Here is a 23,015-nt window from a genome sequence, read left to right on the forward strand (position 1 = left end):
TAAAGACTTTCTCAGGATCTGAGATTGAATAAATATACAAATTTCCTGACAAACATTAGAAATGCCTTCTCATATGGAAATGCTATTTTATCCAGAGGTCATCTGCTTTGAACCTCCAGAATTTGTCCCAAGGTAAACATCACCCCTTGGGAGAATTACCTCTCAGAAACAGTCACCCAATCTTCCTTATTTTGCCTCCCTTGTATCCCCATTTCCAGACATACCTGGCATTACCAGTTCTTGAGGTGTCTGTGGATTTATAGGATATTTATGATAGGTTTCAGTTTTTCCTTCTGCTAACTTAGAATTCATGAGTCCTTGGTGTCTATGTTAATTTCCACTTATTCTTGGGCTTTTCACTTTTCCAAATTGTATTATTACTGCCTCCTTCCCTAATGTTCTTGTGCTTTGGGGCTTTACTACAGTTTTAGTGGGATTTTAATGAGAACAAGATGAAAAGGTCAATTTACCATCAAAATCCCATAGAAAGCTCCATTATTAACAAGTATCTTAAGTGATTCTGAAGCACATGATCCCCAAGTCAAACCTGCAAACACTGACTTAGAGAACAATCAGTAGAAAGTGCCCAGAATAGTGAACACACTATAAATAACTGAAGAAGCAGAAGCTGTGGATGTTTTATATACATATATATACATATTTTTATATAGAGAGATACATATTACAGGTTCATTCACAACACTGGAGTGCTTATTCCTACCCTACATGAATGATTCAACACTGGAATGTTATGTATACACACATACACACACACATATATTACAGGTTTATTCATAACACTGGAGTTATTTCTGCAACAAAAGGCTAATGTTTAAAAAATAAAAAAAAGTTAACTCATGGGTCTCCAACTCATGACACCAAGATCAAGAGATGCATGCTCTTCTGACTGAGTCAGCTGGCATCCTGGCAGCCTGCTATTTTAAAGTTTAAATGAAAGTCACACAATTCGGGGCACCTGGGTGGCTCAGTGGGTTAAGCCTCTGCCTTCGGTTCAGGTCATGATTTCAGGGTCCTGGGATGGGAGTCCCCCATTAGGCTCTCTGCTTAGCAGGGAGCCTGCTTCCCCTCTCTCTCTGCCTATTTGTGATCTCTCTGTCAAATAAATAAAATCTTTTTTCAAAAAAATCACATTTCTACTTTGAGAACATCATGATCACTCTTCAATTTACAGTTTGCTTTGCCTCTCTTTGGGTTATACCTTGGGATTTTTTCCACCTCCTTTAAGTTACTGATAAAAATGATCTTGCTTTATATGTTCTGGATCTTGAAAGCATCATAATTTTTGTTAAATATACGTTAGGAAATACATATAATGAAGAAGACAAGGAGGTAGAATAGTTGTAATTTTTAGGTCTGTAGATAAAGGCTTTTTTCAAGTTTGTTTCATTAATGTGTGCACGTTTCTTCTATGTACATAATCTTTCTACTTGGTATTTTGGAAAAATTCTGTTTTATTTTATTTTATTTTTGAAAGAAGGGGAAGAGCCATTTTGACTTTGAAATTCATTCTCCTTTTAAAAATGCCATTTTTTGTTTTGGTTTTGATAATCAAGGATGATAATTAGGTTAAACATTGCAGATGCACTGATCTTTGGAAGGAAGACTGTCTGAAGTCCTACACTCACCATGAATATTGAAACTATCTCATATTATATGGGGTTTTGTGGTTTGTGTTTGATACAAATGAATCTGTTTACTATATGTTAATAAGTATAAATCTCATGAACTGTGACAGAGCTATACTCGCTGAAATGATATTTTTTAATTAGAATTTATTCTACTTTTGAAGAAAAAATTGTGAACATAAAAATGACTGTAATTTAAATATTGACTGTTTTAAGTGAAGACATAATTTAGACTTTTTTAGTAACCCTAGAAATGTTTAATTTAATACCTTTTAAATCTGTAAAACTGAATAAAGGCTTAAATTATTTTTTAAAAATTAACTCACAACTCTGCAAACATTTTAAACATTTGAAAATAAATATAAAAGTATGGAGGAATACTTTTATTCACAGACTGTTTTGCAAGGGATATTATAAGAGTAAGATAAGTTCTAAAACAGATCCAAAAAAGTTTTTTTAGAGTTAAATTTTAATTCTAAAGTTTTCCTACTTCCAAATTCATTCTATGAACCCAGCATTACTGGGATACCAAAGCCAGATAAAGAATCCACTAAAAAGGAGAACCACAGGCCAATATCCCTGATGAACAAAGATGCAAAAACTCTCAACAAAATACTAGCAAACTGAATTAAAAAATACATTAAAAGATGTCATTATGGGGGCACCTTGGAGGCTCAGTCGGTTAAGTGTCTGCCTTTGGCTTAGGACGTGATCCCAGGGTCCTGGGATCAAGCCCCACAATGGGTTCCTTGCTCAGCGGGGAGCCTGCTCCTCCCTCTCCCTCTCTCCTCCCTTCACTTGGGCTCCCTCTCCCTCACTCACTCTCTCAAATAATAAAGGCTTTTAAAAAATAAAGATATCATTATGCACCATGATCAAGTGGGATTTATCCCTGCCCTACAAGAATGATTCAATATAAACAAATCAATAAATGTGACATATATCAATAAGACAAAGGGTAAGAAACATGATCATTTCAATAGATACAGAAAAAAAATTTGATAAAAAACAACCTCCATTCATGACAAAAACCTTAAACAAAGTGGGTTTAGAGGGAACATACCTCAACATAATAAAGCCCACATATGAAAAACCTACAGCAAACATCATCCTTAATGGGGAGTAACTAAGAGCTTTTCCTCTAAGGTTAGGAAGAAGACAAGGATGTCCACTCTCACCACTTTTATTCAACATAATAGTGGAAATCCTTGCCACAGCAATCAAAACACAAATTAATCAATAAATAAAAGAAATTCAAATCAATAAGAAATCAAATCTCCAATCTTTGCAGATGACATGATACCATACAGAGAAAACTCTAAAGACTCTACCAAAAAAGTGCGAGAACTGATAAATGAACTCAGTAAAGCTGCAGGATACAAAATCAACGTACAGAAACCTGTTGCTTTTCTATACACCAGTAATGAAACAGCAGGAGAAAAACTAACAATCTCATTTAACAATTGCATCAAAAATAATAAGATAACCTAGGAATAAACCTAGCCAAAGAGATAAGAGATCTGTAGTCTGAAAACTATAAAACGCTGATGAAAAAATTTCAAGATGACAAAAAAAAAAAAAATGGAAAGACATTCTATGCTCATGGATTGGAAGAACAAATATTGTTAAAATGGGGGCGCCTGGGTGGCTCAGTGGGTTAAGCCGCTGCCTTCGTCTCAGGTCATGATCTCAGAGTCCTGGGATCGAGTCCCGCATCGGGCTCTCTGCTCGGCAGGGAGCCTGCTTCCCTCTCTCTCTCTCTGCCTGCCTCTTTGCCTACTTGTGATTTCTCTCTGTCAAATAAATAAATAAAATCTTTAGAAAAAAAAATATTGTTAAAATGTCTATACTATCCAAAGCAATCTACATATTTAACGCAATCCCTATCAAAATACCAAAAGCATTTTTCACAGAATTAGAACAAACAATCCTAAAATTTTTATGGAACCACAAAAGACCTCAAACAGCCAAAGCAAAGCAATCTTAAGAAAAGAAAAACTGGAAGCATTACAATTCTGGACTTCAAGGTATACTTCAAAGCTGTAAGCAAAAAAAAAAAAAAAAAAAAAAAAAAGGCAATCAAAACAGTATGGTACTGGCACACACACAAAAAAAATATGCACAGATCAACAGAACAGAATAGAAAATCCAGAAATAACCCACAAGTATATGGCCAATTAATCTTCAACAATGCAGAAAAGAATGTCCAGTGGGAAAGAGTCTCTTTTGTTGTGAAAACTGGACAGCAACATGCAAAAGAATGAAACTGGACCACTTTCTTAAACCCTACACAAAAGTAAATTCAAAGTGGATTAATGACCTAAATGTGAGACCTGAAACCATAAAAATCCTAGAAGAGAACACAGGTAGTAAATTCTTTGACACCGGTTATAGCAATTTCTTTCTAGATTTGTCTCCTGAGGCAAGGGAAACAAAAGCAAAAATAAACTCAGCAGAGGGTCTGCTTCTCCCTCTACTCACCACTCGTGCTCTCTCTCCCTGTATGTCTTTCTCAAATAAACAAAACCTTAAAATAAAAAAGCATCACAATCTTTATTATTATGCCCTACTATAGTACCACACTGCCACCTGTTGGAAAATATCACTAAGAAAATGTTTTTATTCCTAGTAAAGTTTGTGAGAAAATCTGTGAATTTCTGAGAGAATATGAAAAGTAACCATGTTGATTTTACACTTTCTTGCCCACCACACTTGATAAAAACTATTAGTAAAGAGTCTGTTCCTTGATTTTGTATCTGACTCCCAGAGATACCTGTTGATTGCCTGGCCCCAGTGGCAATGGGAGCTTGCATTTCCTGGGTCCCATAGGACCATAATAATTGGAAACATATCTTGGCAGGCCACCTACCTCAGGAAACTACCTAGAGAGTAAACTGAAACATGTCCCTTGCCTTTTCACAAAAGGCCTACTTGGTAGTCCCGGAGCTTCAGATTTGGCACACATCTGAGGGCGACACAATTACTCCTTTTTTTTCTTTTTAAATGTATTATTTATTTATTTGACATTCAGAGATCACAAGTAGGCAGAGAGGCAGGCAGAGAGAGAGGAAGAAGCAGGCTCCCCACTGAGCAGAGAGCCCAATGCGGGGCTCGATCCCAGAACCCTGGGATCATGACCTGAGCTGAAGGCAGAGGCTTTAACCCACTGAGCCACCCGGGTGCCCCAGTACTCTTAAGAAACAAGCTGGAGAACACCATTCTACACTCTCCCTATGCCTTGCTACAGCTCACTAGTATTTCCCAGAAAGTTTACATTCATCTGAGTCCTGCTTTTTTTGTGTGACTCTTGGCAATGGGACACCTCCGGACTGGCTGGCTCTGGTAGCCAGCAGGGCTTAGATTAGTGGTCCCACAACTCTATGTATCTATATCTGCATACTTTTAAAGCTGTTGCCTGAATGTCTGGCTTCAAAACAATCACCTGTCTAGGTACTAACTGAGGTCCTCCCCTTTGGCACACTGGTCTTAGATACTCTCAACTATTGGGAGCTACTAAGAATAAAATGGGCTACTTGGGCAATCACAATGGTTTGAGAGACAACTATGACCTAGGGTAAAGGCTGAACAACAAGGTTCATCTCATACGCAAGGCTGACACTTCAAAACTGAGAAAAGTAGGTGGTTCACCTAATGTATAGAAACTAATCAGAGAGTTAAGCAAGCAGAAGGAAGAAACAGAGGAATATGCTCCAAATGAAAGAACATGACTGCGGAAAACAAAACGTAATAAAACAGATAAGTAATTCACCTGATAAAGGGTTCAAAGTAAGGCTCATAAATGTCATAAAGATGCTAACCAAACTCAGAAGAATGGACAAACACAGTGAGATTTCAACTCAGAGGTAGAAAATATAGGAAAATCCCAAAAAGAAATCAAAGAATTAAAAAATACAATAATTAAACTGAAACATAACCTACAGGAGTTTAACAGCAAACTAAATGAAGCAGGAGAGAGGACCAGTCAACTTGCAGACAGGGCAGAGGAACTCACCCACTAAAAGCAGCAAAAAGAAAAAAATAAATGAAAAAAAGGGATTAAGGGATTTCTCAGACAACATCAAGTAGACTAGCATTTGCATTGTAAGAGTCCCAGAAAGAAAACAAAGTGAAAGGGGCAGAAAACTTACTTGAAGAAATAAGGGAAAACTTATATAAGCGGAGAAAAGAAACATCCAGATCCATGAAGCAGAGAGATTTTCAAATAAAATAAACCCAAAGAGATACACATCAAGATATAATTAAATGTCAAAAGTTAACAAGAAGAGAACGTAAATGGAAGAAAAACAATTCATTATACAACAAGGAACACACCCCCCCCCATAAGGTTATCAGCAGATTTTGCAGCGGGAACTTTGTAGGCCAGCAAAAAATGACACAATATGTTCAAAGTGCTAAAAGAGAAACAATTCCAATCAAGAATACTCTACCCAGCAAAGTCATCATTCAGAATTGAAGGAAAGATAAAAAGTCTTCCAGATAAGCAAAAGCTAAAATAATCTACTGCCACTAAGCTGGCTTTACAACAAACATTAAAAAGATTTCTTAAGTTGAAAACAAAGGGCATTAATTTAAAAAGAAAACACAAGAAAGGATTAATCTCACTGAGAAAAGTAAATATGTAGTAAAGGGAGAAGATTATTTATAAAGCTAGTATGAAAGCTAAAAGGAAAAATAGTAAAAATAGCCATAATTAAATAGTTAAGGAGTACACAAGATTAACAGATGTAAAATGTATAATCAAAAACATAAATCACAGCAAAAAGAGTAAAAAATGTGGAGCTTTAGAATGCACTTAAACTTGTTAATCAACTTAAAATAGATGGTCATAAATATAAATGTTTTCATGTAAGCTTCATGGTAACCACCAAGCAAAAATAGTAGACACACAGAAGATAAGCATCAAAGCATACCACTAACAAAACTTACTAAATCATAAAAGAGAGCAGAGAAGAAAGGAACAGAAGAACTACAAAACAGCCAGAAAACAATTAAAATAGCAAGAAGTACATACCTATCAATCATCACTTTAAATGTAAATGGTCTAAATTTTCCATTAAAACACAAAGGGTGACTGAATGGATAAAACACAAGACCCACATTTTCCAGGATAGATTACGCGTTATACCACAAAACAAACCTCAATATTTAAGAAGACTGAGATAATTCAGTATCTTTCTTGACCACAACTGTATGGAAATAGAAACCAGTTATAAGAAGAAAACTGGAAAAAACACAAACACATGAAAGCTAAACATGGCATGAAACAACCAATAGGTCCTGAGGCAAATGAAAATGGAAACACAATGGTTCAAAATCTTAGGAATGCAGCAAAAGCAGTACCAAGAGGGAAGTTTATAGCAACATAGGTCTGGCCCATCTCAAGAAACAAGAAAAATTTCAAATAAACAATCTAACTGTACACATAAAGAACAGGAAAAAAAAAAGCCCAAAGTTAATAAAAAGAAGGAAATAATAAAGATCAGGTTGAAATAAATGAAGAAAAGAGTTTAAAAAATATTAATGAGATTGATACACCTTTAGCCAGACTCATCAAGAAAAAAGAATAAAATCAGAAATAAAAAAAAGTTATAAACCACACCACAGAAACACAAAGGATTATGAAATTACTATAAATAATTATGTGCCAAAAAACTGGACAACCTAGAAAAACATGCATTTTTCCAAAACGGAATCAGGAAGAAATAGAAAATCTAAACAGACTGATTATTAGTAATGAAAATGAATCAGGACTCAAAAATTCCCAACAAGTGTCCCAGACAAGATGGCTTCCCTGTGAATTCCACTAAACATTTAAACATCAAATTATTCCAAAAATTCAAAGAAGAAATGGTTCCAAATTCATTTTTTAAGGCCAGCATTATCCTTATACCAAAACCAAAGGCAGCACAAAAAGAAAAAAAAGAAAGAAATTACAAATAATATCCTTGATGAACATGACAAAAATATCCTCAACAAAGTATTAGTATACTGAATTCAACAACACATTAAAAGGATTATTCACCATGATCAAATGGGATTTATGCCAGGGATTTAAGGATGGTCCAATATTCACAAATAAATCAAAAATGATAAATCACATTAAGAAAATAAAAGGCAAAAATCATACAGTCACCTCAATAGAAGCAAAAAAAAAAAAAAAAAGAAAAAGAAAGGAAGAAAGAAAGAAAAAGAATGTGACATCCATTCATGATAAAAACCTAACAAAGTGGGTACAAAAGGGAACATGCCTCAACATAATAAAGTCCATTTCTACAAAACACACACCGCTAACACCATACTCCATGGTAAAAGCTGAAAGTTCTTTCTCTAAGATTGAGAACAAGACAAGGATGCCTACTCCATGGATGCCTACTCCAATGGATGCCATTTTTATATAACAGAGTATTAGAAGTCCTAGCCACAGCAATTAGACAAGAAAAATCCATAAAAGGTATCCAAATTGGTAAAGAAGTAAAACTGTCACTATTTGCAATGGACATGATATTACATATAGAAAACCCTAACAACTATGCAAAAAAAAAAAAAAAACTGTTAGAATAAAGTAATTCAGTAAAATTTCACAACGCAGAGTACTAACCACTATATGATCACGGCCATTCAGTAAAATTTCAGAACACAAAACTAATATACAAAAATCTGTTGCATTTCTGTGCACTAATAAACTAGCACAAAGAGAAATTAAGAAAAAAAAATCCCACTTACAATTCATCATAAAGATAAAATACCAAGGTCAAAGAATAAATTTATCCAAAGGAGTGAAAGACCTGTATTCTATACAGAAATATACTATAAGAAACAGGTGAATGAAACTGAATATGACACAAATAAATGAAAAGATATTCCATGCTCATGGACTGGAAAAATTAATATTGTTAAAATGTCCATACTACCTAAAGCAATCCACAGATTCAACGCAATGTCATCAAAATACCAATTATATTTTTCACAGAACCAGAACAAATAATCCCAAAAGTTGTATGGAACCACAAAGACCCTGAATATCCACAGAAATCTGGATAAAGAATAAAGCTGGAGCGGCACCTGTGTGGCTCCAGTGAGTTAACCCTCTGCCTTTGGCTCAAGTCAAGGTCTCAGGGTCCTGGGACTGAGCCCCGCATTAGGCTCTCTGCTCAGTGGGAAGTCTGCTCCCCCCACCCCCTGCCTGCCTCTCTGCCTATTTGTGATCTCTATCAAATAAATAAATAAAATCTTTTAAAAAATCATTTATTAAGAATAAAGCAGGAGGTATCACAATCTCAGATTTCAAACTATATTACACAGCTAGAGTAATCAAAACAGTATGATACTTGCACAAAAACAGAGACACGGGTCACTGGAACAGAAATGAGTGCTGAAATGAAGCCATACTTACATGGTAAATTAGTGTATGACAAAGGAGGTAAGAACACACCATGCAGAAAGAAGTCTCTTCAACAGAGAGGAAACTGGTGCTGGGAAAATTGGACAGTCACATGGAAAAGAGTGAAATTAATTATATGTATCAATGTACCATTATTTTTTCAAGTTTTCCCCTAATATTGGAACTGTACATTTTGTGGATATTGAGATCCCTCTGAATAACTGGCCTCCCTGGGACCAATGGGGAAATGTAGGAAAAAAGACAACAGTATAAAAAGACAACAATATAGTTCAACCAAACCCTAGAGAACTTCAATTACCTGCTGCCTGCGAGACCCTCCCTAATATCTCCTCAATTGCAATGTCTTTCACAAACTCCTTAATATTCTCTCATCATTGTTACAGCCCATACCCCACAGTAAACAGTAACTTCCCATACTATGCTAATAAATATCATAGATACTCTTGGACATATCAAAAGCAGCAGTGTTCACAGCATACCAGAGTAATTACCGAAGTATGCACCTAGAGCAACAGAGTAATAACAGAATAATCCAGATCTTTGGAACTATACAAGTGCACAAAATCACCTCGATTTTAGAGTCTGACATGATGGATAACATTATGCTCCCAAACATTAAAAACATAAAGAAAAAGGGCGCCTGGGTGGCTCAGTGGGTTAAGCCGCTGCCTTTGGCTCAGGTCATGATCTCAGGGTCCTGGGATCGAGTCCCGCATCGGGCTCTCTGCTCAGCAGCGGGCCTGCTTCCCTTCCTCTCTCTGCCTGGTCTCTGTCTACTGTGATCTCTCTCTGTCAAATAAATAATAAATAAAATCTTTAAAAAAAACAACTCAATTAAAAAAAAAATAAAGAAAAAAAAAGAGCATGAACTATAAAGAAGTTTTGAATTTGAGAAACTGAGGTAAACCTTTCATTTAGTCTGAATTCTAATAATTTTAATAAGCTCACAGGTCCCATGTCATAAGACAAAAACTTCTATTCCTTCAATTAAGAGATGGCTCTTTGAATTTATATTTATAGAAAAGTAAACATGATCACACATGCCTAAATTATACCATTCTTTAAATTTCGTATTTTCTGTGAATGACAAAAACCACTGAAATGTATGTGCAGTTGCTCAAAAAAACTAAACAGAGAATCATTCTATGATCCAGTAATTCCACAGATATCTACGTACCAGTGCTAATAACACCACTATTCACAAAAGCCAAAAGACAGAAACAACCCAAATGTCTATCAACTAATAGATAAACAAAATGTGATATACACATACAGTGGAACACTGTTCAGCCATTAAAAGGAAGGAAATTCTGCAATATACAACAACATGGATGAACCTTAAAGACATTACGCTATATGAAATAACCCAGATATAAAAGGACAAATACTGTATGATTCCATTTATATGAGGTACTTGGAATAAACTCAGACCAAAAAGTGGTTGCCAACAACTGGAGAGGGGGCAATATAGAGTTATTATTTAATGAGAACAGGATTTCAGTTTGAAGATGAAAGTTCTGGAGAGGATGGTGGTGATGTCGCACAATAACATAAATGTACCTAAGGTCACTGAATTGTACATGTAAAAATGTTCAGAATGCTAGATTTCATGATACGTATATTTTACCACCATTTAAAAAAAAAAAAAAACCTGAGGCAGGGAAACACAAATCAAAACCAAAATGAGATACCACCTCACACCAGTCAGAATGGCTAAAATTTACAAGTCAGGAAATGACAGATGCTGGCGAGGATGCAGAGAAAGGGGAACCCTCCTACACTGTTGGTGGGAATGCAAGTTTGTGCAGCCACTCTGGAAAACAGTGTGGAGGTTCCTCAGAAAGTTGAAAATAGAGCTACCCTATGACCCAGCAATTGCAGTACTGGGTATTTACCCTAAAGATACAAACGTAGTGATCCAAAGGGGCACGTGCACCCAAATGTTTATAGCAGTAATGTCCTCAATAGCCAAACTATGGAAAGAACCTAGATGTCCATCAACAGATGAATGGATAAAGAAGATGTGGTATCTATACACAATGGAATACTATGCAGCCATCAAAAGAAATGAAATCTTGCCATTTGCGACAATGTGGATGGAACTAGAGGGTATTATGCTTAGCGCAGTAAGTCAGTCGGAGAAAGACAACTATCATATGATCTCCCTGATATGAGGGAAGTGGAGATGCAACGTGGGGGGCTTGAGGGGTAGAAAAAGAATAAAGGAAACAAGATGGGATCGGAAGGGAAACAAACCATAAGAGACCCTTAATCTCACAAAACAAAGGAAGGGTTGCTGGGGGGAGGGAGGGAGAGGGTTATGGGGAGGGTATGTGCTATGGTGAGTGCTGTGAAGTGTATAAACCTGGCAATTCACAGACCTATACCCCTGGGGCTAGTAATACATTATATGTTAATAAAAAATAAATTTAAAAAAAAAAAACCTGAGGCAAACACTGAGTCAAAAAATAAGAGTCCTCCTAACAAATCAGGCCAAAGGTTAATAATTATGCCTTGGACAGTGTATGTAAAACTGAGATACAACTTTTTCTATGGAACTTTGTTATATAGCTTTACTCAGTTTCTCAAAATGTTCAGAGATCCTAAAAATACTTTTTTACCACTACCTTTAATCCAATGAAATGAGAAAAATATGAAGACAATTTAATAGGATTTTATAAAATTACAATCACCAGCATGCCCCAATCAATATAGAATCAGCATAGTTACATTCAAGCTCTGCATACACAGAATCTTTAAAAATACTTCTGCTAAGATGAAGTACCTACTATTTGATGACCAAGTGTCCAATATGGTTCTCACAAATCTAATGCAGTATTTTAACATGAATAAGAGAATATGGGAATAGCTTCTAGGAGTATGTTTGAAATACAAAATTAAATGAACAAATAAAACTAAAACAGATTATAGTGTATTTTTCATGGCAGAGAGATAGAAACGCACCAGTGTCTAAAAGAATGAAAGTTATAACATTAAATACAGTACCAGGGGCTCAGACATCAAATTAACCAGTGTCAGTTTATAAAATCCCCATAATTTAAGAGAAGAGTATCCCAAACTGCCACCTAGAGGCCTTTTATAGGAAAAGACTGACAATCCTGGCAACACAAAAATGCAAAACATTAGTCTAGTATTTGTATTAGTATTGTGATTTCTGTCAAATAAATAAAATCTTTTTAAAAAATCATTTATTAAGAATAAGAAGGTATAAAACAGAGTTAACAGGCAAACAGACCAAAACAGAGTTAACAGGCAAACAGACCAAAAACACCTGCCACATATCTAAACGTCAGTAAGAATAGTCAATTCTCTACAGAAAGAATTCCTATCAATCAATAAGGAAAAGACAAAACTCAATAAGGAATGGGCAAATTATGTAAACTGTTTCCCCCTGCTTCAGTTTTCAACTCTTAAGATGCTGCTCACAGGTTCTCCACATCATGTTTTCCTGGGTCTGGTGTTCTACACATTAAAGTTGTTGTTCAAATGACTCTTTAATTACCCCCCACATACCTGTAACATGGTCTTCAGGAAGAGTGAAAATTAACCTCATGAACTTTTTTTTTCTTTTTTTTAAAGATTTTATTTTTTATTTATTTGACAGAGAGAAATCACAAGTAGGCAGAGAGGCAGAGAGAGAGAGGAGGAAGCAGGCTCCCTGCCGAGCAGAGGGCCCGATGCGGGACTCGATCCAGGACCCCGAGATCATGACCTGAGCCGAAGGCAGCGGCTTAACCCACTGAGCCACCCAGGCGCCCCCTTCATGAACTTTTCATTTAAAGAAATTACATCGAGGCGCCTGGGTGGCTCAGTGGGTTAAAGTCTCTGCCTTCGGCTCAGGTCATGATCTCAGGGTCCTGGGATCGAGCCTCACATCGGGCTCTCTGCTTAGCAGGGAGCCTGCTTCCCTTCCTCTCTGCCTACTTGTGATCTCTCTGACAAATAAATAAAATCTTTAAAAAAAAAAATTACGTCATGACCTACAAGGCTGTTATAGGACTTGACCTGGAATATATAAAGAACTCTTACAGGGGCACCTGGCTGGCTCAGTCGTTGAAGCATGCGACTCTTCATCTTAGGGTTAGGAGTTCGAGCCTCAGCATTAGTTGTAGAGATTACTTAAAAATAAAACCTTAGGGCGCCTGGGTGGCTCCGTTGGTTAAGCCACTGCCTTCCGCTCAGGTCATGATCCCCGAGTCCCGGGATCAAGTTCCGCATTGGGCTCCCAGGTCCCCCGGAGTCGGCTGCTCCCGCTGACCTTCTCCCCTCTCATGCTCTCTCTCACCGTCTCTCATATAAATAAGTAAAATCGTTTAAAAAAAAATTCTCTCTCCTCTCCCTCTGTCTCTTCTGCTTGTACTCTACCTCTCAAATAAATAAATCCTTAAAAAAAATCCTCTCTAAAAAAATTTTTTTAAATCTTAAAAAAAAGGATTCCATGATCAATGGAATCAATTCCATGATGAAAAAACAAATAATCTAATTTTTAAAATGGGCAAAGGATATGAATAGACATTTCTCCAAATATATACAAATAGCTGAGCACATGAGAAGACCTTGCTCAACATCATTACCCATCAAGAAAATGAAAATCAAAACAACGAGACACCATTCACACCCACTGGGAGGGCTAGAATTTTTTTCTTAACCACTGGAATTTTTTTTTAATTTAAACTCAATTAGCCAATATATAGTACATATTTAGTTTCAGATATAGTGTTCAATAATTTATCAGTTGTGTACAACACCCAGGGTCATGTCACATAGGATGGCTAGAATTAAAAAAAAAAAAAAAAACAGGCAATGAGGGGCGCCTGGGTGGCTCAGTGGGTTAAGCCTCCGCCTTCAGCCCAGGTCATGATCTCAGGGTCCTGGGATCGCGCCCCCCATCGGGCTCTCTGCTCAGTGGGGAGCCTCCTTCTTCCTCTCTCTTTCTCTCTCTCTCTGCCTGCTGCCTCTCTGCCTACCTGTGATCTGTCAAAGAAATAAAATCTTAAAAAAAAAAAAAAGCAATGAAAAGTATTAGCAACGATATGAAGAAATCAGAACTTTCATGTCCTGCTGATGGGAATATAACATGGTCCAGTTGCCTTGGGAAACAATCTGGCAGTTCTTCAAAATGGGAAACATACAATTACCCTATGACCCAGCAATTCTACTCTTAGGTATATACCTAAGCAGAGCTGACTGAGAAACTCAGCATTAGCAAGACCCTGAGACCCTGAAAGGGCTGGAAGCCAGGCAGAAGAATTTGTATCATCGTCGAAGGTCAGGAAGCTTCTGAGCATGGGAATAACATAATCAGATCTGCGTTTCGTACGTGCAAACTTCAAGCAGACACGTTACTTCTGTACAAAGGCGAAACGAGCAATAAAATGCCTTAAACGTATAGCAATACCCCACAGATAAGAACGGGATTCAAGAAGAACCAAGTATTAAAATACAAGAATTTTTGTGGATTTTTACTATTATACACATCGCACCGACTGACACGCACACACGCAGATGCCCTGTCCCTAACACGAGAAATGATTTCTACTGCCAGAACCCTGCAGCGAGTGCAAGGGCGACGGTGACAAAAATCACGACGACCGCTATCAGGAAACCCTTTCCCAGTCGTCCTGGCAGGGTCTCCCTCACGCTGGGGTAACGCAGCACCGCCCGCAAGGCGCCCAGTTCCACCCCTCAGAGGGGACCCCCAGCTCCTCACAAACGCGCTCTTACGAACGCTGGACGCGGACGGCAGGGCAAGGTCACGGCTAGCTGCTGCCCACCGCCCCACAACCCCCGGGTCGGAGGGAGGAAGCACCTCGCCGCGACCCAAGGCGCGGAGCCCACCAAGGGCCCCCGACGCCAAGCATACAGCGGGAAGGTCGCGACCGAGCGAAGGGGCGAGCCGCCGGGAGGTGACCCCGGGCAGCAGCCCACAGGAAGCGCAAACGCAGCCTCCCACACCGCGGGAACAAACATTTCCATAAAGACCTGGTCGCTTGGAGCGACGCGGCACCTAACCTGCCGGGCTTCTGCGCAGCATGCAGCGGAACGCAAGCGCCCTCCTTCCGGGCGCGGTAGAGTGGGCGGGAAAAGCCAGCCTGCGGGCACGCCGGCACGCCGGCAAAGAGCAGTCGAGACTTCCGGTGCGGCATCCTCGCAGGTGTAGAGCGTCAGGTCGCGCCGGCTGGGCTGGGCTCCGGACTCCGGTCGGCCAAACACAGCCCCAGGCCGGGATTCCCAGATGGAGGTGGGGGGAGGGGGTGCGCCTCAGCTTCTCAGACGCTCCCACTCGCACCCGCATGTCAGAGCCTCTCTTTCCGCTTTCAGCGTCTCGTTAGCCCTCAGCGTACATTGAGTCCTGCTGCGATAGTGGAGGGAATTTAAACCACCGGTTTATGTGCTCCTGCAGGGCTCTGGCGCTTTGGCTGACCTCCAAGGGCATGAAACCACTGACCATCGGGGTCCCGCTCTGGCTCTAAAGTCCATCTTGCCCCATTCGGCTGAGAACTTTGGCAACATTAAATTTCCTTTTATTCACCAAATTTTTATTAAATGCCTACTGTGCTCCAGGGAATACAAGGGGGTAAGAAAAAACAATGTAACCTAAGTTAAGTAATAAAATGAGGGGCGCTTGGGTGGCTCAGTGGGTTAAAGCCTTTGCCTTCGGCTCAGGTCATGATCCCAGGATCCTGGGATCGAGCCCCGCATCGGGCTCTCTGCTCAGCGGAGCCTGCTTCTCCCTCTCTCTCTGCCTACTTGTGATCTCTCTGTGTGTCAAATAAATAAATAAATTTTTTTTAAAAAAATTTTTAAATAATAAAATGAATAATAACAATCTGGTACATTTGTTATGAGGATCTAAAGTGCTTAGTTAAGTAGGGTCTGGCACCGTGTAAGTCATCAATGAATGTTAGCTATCCTTATTTTCATTTTGATCATAACCCTGCAGTCATTGTTTTAGGAAGGATGTTAGAGCTCGAAGTCAACGGCCAAGAAAGAATTCTTGAGCGGTCTTTAGTGCAAAAAGCTGGTTTTATGAAAGTTCAGGGAGAGAACCTGTGCGCAGAAAGCTGCAATGGGGTTGTTAATGGGTGGTGATTAAATACCTTCAAGTCGGTAAGGGGTTAGGGTTAGCGTAAGTCTCTAAGGAATTTTGGAAACGAGGTTTCCAGAAGATTGAGGGATTTACTCATTGTTGGGAAAAGGTCATTTAAAAGATCTTATAAAACCTCAGTCATGAGACCCTCCAGATATATATCTATGGGTCATATGCTTGGGGGATGATCGCTAACAGGTATCTTGGGGAGTAAAGATAAAGGAAGTTTCCAAAGGAATTTCTATATGTTATGGAAGACCTACGGGGTCCTGGGGATTAGGCTAAAATTGCATTTTGCCCTTAGCAAAGTGTCAACATCGAGGCAGCTGAGTCCCTAGAGGAATGTCACTCTGCCTGTTTTGTTGTCAATGGGCAGCAAGCAGTAAGGAAATTTTTCTTCTGCCTTTGTTTCCCACGTCATCATCACCACTATTACTATCATTATTTACTTTTTTAATGTCAAATTTGAAGTTCAAGTACCTTTCCTCCAAAAAGTAGAGTCTCAGTATTCGTGGGTAATCTAAATTTGATATGTTCCATAACCAGACTAGTCAAGTTCAATGTCATTTCAAACCTGGAGTTCCCTGTGTTTCTGAAGGTCTTGTGGGGATATCTAATAAGTTTCCTTATTTTCTGATAGAGCTAATATGAAGATTAAATGAGATTAGATAGCACTGATGATGTTGTAAGTGCTCAAAAATATTGGTTATTACTTTTAAGTCCGCTTGAGACAGGGATTCTACCTCTCACCGCCACAAGTATCCTATCTGATACTTTCTCTCTCCCCTATATATTTAAGGACAGGATCTGTTTTGCTGCCGCAACTTCCAAGGAGCCAGGGCAGGGGTTGGAGGTAGAGAGATGAGGAGGGGTTGACTATAGTCCTGTCAATGAGGGGTAATAGTAAGTGTGAAATGACTACTTCGAGAAATTCACTCAACAGCAACAGAGTCAAATCCACCAAATCTAGGGGCACCTGGGTGGCTCAGTGGGTTGTCTCTGCCTTCAGCCCAGGTCATGGTCTCAGGGTCCTAGGATCGAGCCTGCATTGGGCTCTCCGCTCAGCGGGGAGCCTGCTTACCCTTCTCTCTGCCTGCCTCTCTGCCTACTTGTGATCTCTCTCTCTGTCAAATAAATAAATAAAGTCTTAAAAAGAAATTCCAGCATGTCTAGTCTATCTCAGCAGCTGCCTAGAACTACCAAATCAGAATAGAGTTACTACATATGGTAGTTGTTCATATACATGGAAGAATCATTTTATGCATATTAATATTCTACTACTTTACTAAATTGTTTTATTGTTTGGAGCTGATTCTTTTAGATTTTCTGTGATAATGATCATGTCATTGAGATAAAGTTTTACCTTAATCCTTTCCAAATTTTATAACTCTAGTTTCTCATATCTAATTGTATTGACTAGTTATTTCCAATAAAAATATTTAATAATAGTGAAGACAGTAGGCTTCTTTGTCTTATTTTACTTTTAATGGGCTTTCTCCAGAATGTTCCCATTAAGTATGCTACTGGGGGGCACCTGGGTGGCTTAGTTGGTTGAGTGTCTGCCTTTGGATCAGGTAATGATCCCAGAGTCCTAGGATCAAGCCCTGAGTCAGGCTCCCTGCTCAAGTTCCTTCTCTGTCTCTCTCAGTCAAATAAATAAATAAAATCTTTAAAATATAAAATAAATTTTTTTTAAATATGCTGCTGTTTTGGGACACTGGGGTAAATCTTTTATCATGTTAAGGAAGTATCCAACTATTAAGAGAATAGGCAAAATTTTGACACAAAGCATTGAGCATCCCACTACATCTTGTCATAAAAGTAAGTATAAACTAGACAATATTTGTCTCAAAGACACTAATAAAATTAACATTGGCTAAGTTGGAATCAATGTCATTTCTTACCTAATCTTACATAATATCATCATGAAATTGAATCCTGACTAGGTTATTTAAAAAAGTAATTCCCCTGTGACATTCTGATATTTAACCCTGGAAAAGTTCTTTGTTATCTTTTACAGATATCTTTTTACAGATATCTTTTATCTTTTATTTACTCCAAAGTCTATGCTAGCTCTTCACTTTTGTTACAGGAAATTGCATGGATTTATTATAGACTGGTTATAAAAGTTGTGTCTGTTCAAATATGCTGGTTGTAGAAAAAAGGAACATTTTTACAATGATAAAGAGATTAAGTCATCAAGAGATATAACAATCCTAAATTTGCATGCACTTACAGCAAGAGGTTTGATACCTGTGAAACAAAAAGTAAACAGTGAATTAGAAAAACCAACAATTAGGGGCGCCTGGGTGGCTCAGTGGGTTAAGCCGCTGCCTTCGGCTCAGGTCATGATCTCAGGGTCCTGGGATCGAGTCCCACATCGGGCTCTCTGCTCAGTGGGGAGCCTGCTTCCCTCTCTCTCTCTGCCTGCCTCTCTGCCTACTTATGATCTCTGTCTGTCAAATAAATAAATAAAATCTTTAAAAAAAAAAAAGAAAAAAGAAAAGAAAAACCAACAATTAAAAAAAAAGAAAAATCAACAATTATAGTGGGTTATTTTAACCTTCATCTCTCAGGAATGATTAAAACAACTAGGCAAATAAAACAGTAAGTGTATAGAAGACTGGAGAACATTATCAACCAACTTGACCTATTGATATTTATAGAACACTTTGTAAAAAGCAAAATGTATCTTTAAGTGCATAGAATATTCACTTTTATGCTGATTCATAAAACAAATCTCAATAAATTTAAATAGATTGAAATCATGCAATATGTTAGTGGCTATTGTACAATTATATAATATAACAATTATATTAGAATAACAAATTACATTTATAATATATGGAACATATAACATAATTGAACTAGAAATTACTAACAGAAAAAAATCAGGGAAAACTCCAAATATTTTGTAATTAAACAACATATTTTTAAATAGCCTATGGGTCAAAGAAGAAATCATAAGGATGCTGATAAATATCTAAAACTGAATACAAATAAAAATGCATATAAAAGTGTAGAACACAGAGCAAGTGGTACTTAGAAGGAAAAATTATTGCTTTGTATGTTTATATTAGAAAAAAAGGTCCATAGTCCTACCTTTCAGAAAAACAATCTGAGGGGTTGGAAGTGGCGGGGGGGGGGGTGGGAGGTTGGGGTACCAGGTGGTGGGTATTATAGAGGGCACAGCTTGCATGGAGCACTGGGTGTGGTGAAAAAATAATGAATACTGTTTTTCTGAAAATAAATAAATTGGGAAAAAAAAGGAAAATCTAAATTATTTAAGCTTCCACTTTAAGAAATTAAGGGAAAAGAAGAGTAGTAACAAATGAAATAAAGATACTTCTGGAAATTAATTGAATAGAAAACGTGCTTCTTTTAAGGGATAAATAAAATTAGTTAACATTTAGCTAAAGATCTGATCAATCAAAAAAAGAAGTGGGGACACAAATTAACCAATATCAGGAATGAGAGAAAAGAACTCAGTGCAGATCCTGTAGATATTAGTAAAAAAAAGAAGGAATTCTGCTGCTAGTAATAGCTGAGTACATCCTTGGAGCAACCCTCCTACAGGTAAAAACTGCAAACTCTGGGCCAAGTAGAAAAAATAACTACTTGAAGATAATGGGAGAACAGCACAAGAAAGTATATATTGCAGAAGAGTTAATGCTTTTGTTTAAAAAAGAAAAGGAAGAAAGAAAGAAAGAAAGAAAAGGGAGGGAGGGAGGGAGGGAGGGAGGGAGGAAGGAAGGAATGGGACACAGGAGTTTCCCATTTGCATGGCTTTTTGCTTGAGGGCAAACCCTAGTTCTTCCTTTATTTTATTTTGTTTTGTATTTTATTAAGTTCAATTAGCCAACATATAGGACATCATTAGTTTTTGACATAGTGTTTAATAATTCATTAGTTGTGTGTAACACCCGCTGCTCATCAGATCATGTGCCCTCCTTAATGCCCATCACCCCACCCCCATCTCCCTTCTGCAACCCACAATTTGTTTCCTCGAATCCAGAGTCACTCATTCTTTCTCTCCCTCCCTGATTTCTTCCCATTCAGTTTTCCCTCCCGTCCTCTATGACCCTTAGTGCTATTCCTTATAATCTGCATATTAGTCAAACCATATGATAATGGCTTTCTCTGATTGACTTATTTCACTTAGCATAATTCCCTCCAGTTCCATCCATGTCAATGCAAATGGTTCATATTCATCCCTTTTGATGGCTGAATAATATTCCATTATAGATATGAAACATATTTTCTTTTTAAGATTTTATTCATTTATTCATCAAAGAGAGAGAAAGTGAGAACAAGCAGGGGGAGCAGCAAGCAGAGGGAGAAACAGGTTCCTCGCTGAGCCAGGAGCCAGATGCAGGACCCTGGGATCAAGACCTGAGCTAAAGGCAGCTACTTAACTAACTGAGCCACCGGGGCATCCCTGAACCACATCTTCTTTATCCATTCATCTGTTGAAGGACATCTGGACTCCTTCCACAGTTTGACTCTTATTGACATTGTTACTATGAACATTGGGGTATGGGTGTCCCTTCTTTTCACTAAATCTGTATCGTTGGGGTAAATACCCAGTAGTGTAATTGGTGGATCATAGGGTGGCTCTGTTTATAACATCCTGAAGAATATCCACAATGTTTTCCAGAGTGGCTGCACCAGCTTGCATTCCCACCAATAGGGTAAGAGTGTTCCCCTTTCCCCACATCTTCACCAACACCGTTGTTTCCTGTCTTGTTAATTTTGGCCATTCTAACTGGTACAAGGTAGTATCTCATTGTGGTTTTGATTTGTATTTCCCTGATGACTAGTGATGTTGAACGTTTTTTCATGTGTCTGTTAGCCATTTGTATGTCTTCTGCCCATTTCTTGACTGGATTCTCTGTTTGTTGGGTGTGGATTTTGATAAGTTCTTTATAGATCTTGGATACCAAATCCAAATCCATTATCTGTAATGTCATTTGCAAATATCTTTTCCCAGAGAATGATCCAGTTTCATACTTCATGTGGCTGTCCAATTTTCCCAGCACCATTTGGTAAAGAAACTGACTTTTTTCCATTGTATATTCTTTCCTGATTTATCAATAATTAGTTGACCATAGAGTTGAGGGTCCATTTCTGTGCTCTCTATTCTCTTCCATTGATCTCTGTGTTTGTTTTTGTGCCAGTACCAGGCTATCTTGATGATCACAACATTGTAATATAGCTTGAAGTCAGGCATTGTAATCTTCCCAGCTTTGGTTTTCTTTTTCAACATTCCTCTGGCGATCTGGGGAGTCTTTCCTGGTTCCCTACGAATTTTAGGATTGTTTGTTTCAGCTCTATGAACTATGTTGGTAGTATTTTGGTAGAGTTTTCATTGAATGTGTAGATTTCTCTGGCAGCATAGACATTTTAACAATGTTTATTCTTCTAATCCATGAGCATGGAATGTTTTTCCATCTCTTTGTGTCTTCCTCAATTTCTTTCATAAGTATTTTTTAATTTCTAGAATACAGATCCTTTACCTCTTTGGGTTGGGCTTATTCCAAGGTGTCTTATGGGCTTTGGTGCAATTGTAAATGGGATCAATTCCTTAATTTCTCTTTCTTCAGACACATTGTTAGTGTATAGAAAGGCAACTGATTTCTGTGCATCTATTTTATATCCTGCCACATTGCCGAATTCCTGTATGAGTTTTAGCAATTTTTGGGTGGAGACTTTTGGGTTTTCCACATAAAGTATCATGCCATCTGTGAAGAGGGAGAGTTTGAACTCTTCTTTGCCAATTTGAATGCCTTTTATTTTTGTTATCTGATTGCTGAGGCTAGGATTTCTGGTACTATTTGAACAATAGTCTTGAGAGTGGGCATCCCTATCATGTTCCTGACCTTAGGGGGAAAGCTCTCAGTTTTTCCCCATTGAGAATGATATTCCCTGTTGGCTTTTCATAGATGGCTTTTATGACATTGAGATACGTTCCCTCCAATCCAATGCTTTGAAAACTTTTAATCAAGAACGATGCTATATTTTGTCAAAGCTTTTTCTACATCAATTGAGAAGATCATATGTTTCCTATCCTTTGTTTTATTAATGTTACTTATTATGTTGATTGATTTGTGAAGGTTGAACTATCCTTGCATCCCAGGAATAAATTCCACCTTGTTGTGGTGAATAATCTTTTTAATGTATTCTTGGATCCTATTGGTTACTATCTTGGTGAGTATTTTGGCACCCATGTTCATCAGGGATATAGGTCTGTGATTTTTCTGATGGGATCTTTGGTCTTGGGATCAAGGTAATGCTGACCTCATAGAATGAGATTGAAAGTTTTCCTTCCATTTCTATTTTTTGAAATAGCTTAAGTAGAATAGGTGTTATTTCTTCTTTAATGTTAGATAGAATTCCTCCTGGGAAGCCAGGTGGCCCTGGACTCTTGTCTTTTGGGAGGTTTTTGATTACTACTTGAATTTCCTTGCAGGTTATGGGTCTATTCAGATATTCTACCTCTTCCTGTTTCAGTCTTGGTAGTTTATAAGTTTCCAGGAATGCACCCATTTCTTCCAGATTGCCTAATTTGTTGGCATACAGTTGTTCATAATATGTTCTTAAAATTGTCTGTATTTCTTTGGTGTTAGTTGTGATATCTCCTTTTTCATTCACGATTTTATTTAATTTGGGTCCTTTCTCTTTTCTTTTGAGTAAGTCTGGCCAGAGATTTATTGATCTTATTAGTTCTTTCAAAGAACCGGCTTCTAGGTTTGTTGATCTGTTCAACTGTTCCAGTTTCCATTTCACTGATTTCTGCTCTAATCTTTATTATTTATCTTCTTTGCTGGGTTTAAGC

General features: G+C 37.9%; 1 protein-coding gene across 2 annotated transcripts in view; it reads right to left on the minus strand.

The window, feature by feature from the left end:
• LOC122904643 (cytochrome c oxidase assembly factor 1 homolog) overlaps window positions 1-15,181 on the minus strand; it is a 96,598-nt gene extending 81,417 nt beyond the window's left edge. The window contains exon 1 of one of the 2 annotated variants that reach the window (XM_044245674.1): window positions 15,103-15,181. The gene's annotated coding sequence lies outside the window, so the exon portion shown is untranslated. Of the gene's footprint in view, window positions 1-15,072 lie in introns of both variants that reach the window. The other variant, XM_044245675.1, reaches the window with a different exon arrangement.
• Between the last annotated feature and the right edge of the window lie 7,834 nt (window positions 15,182-23,015).

This window comes from Neovison vison, chromosome 4, assembly GCF_020171115.1.
Source record: "Neovison vison isolate M4711 chromosome 4, ASM_NN_V1, whole genome shotgun sequence".
NCBI lineage: Eukaryota > Metazoa > Chordata > Mammalia > Carnivora > Mustelidae > Neogale > Neogale vison.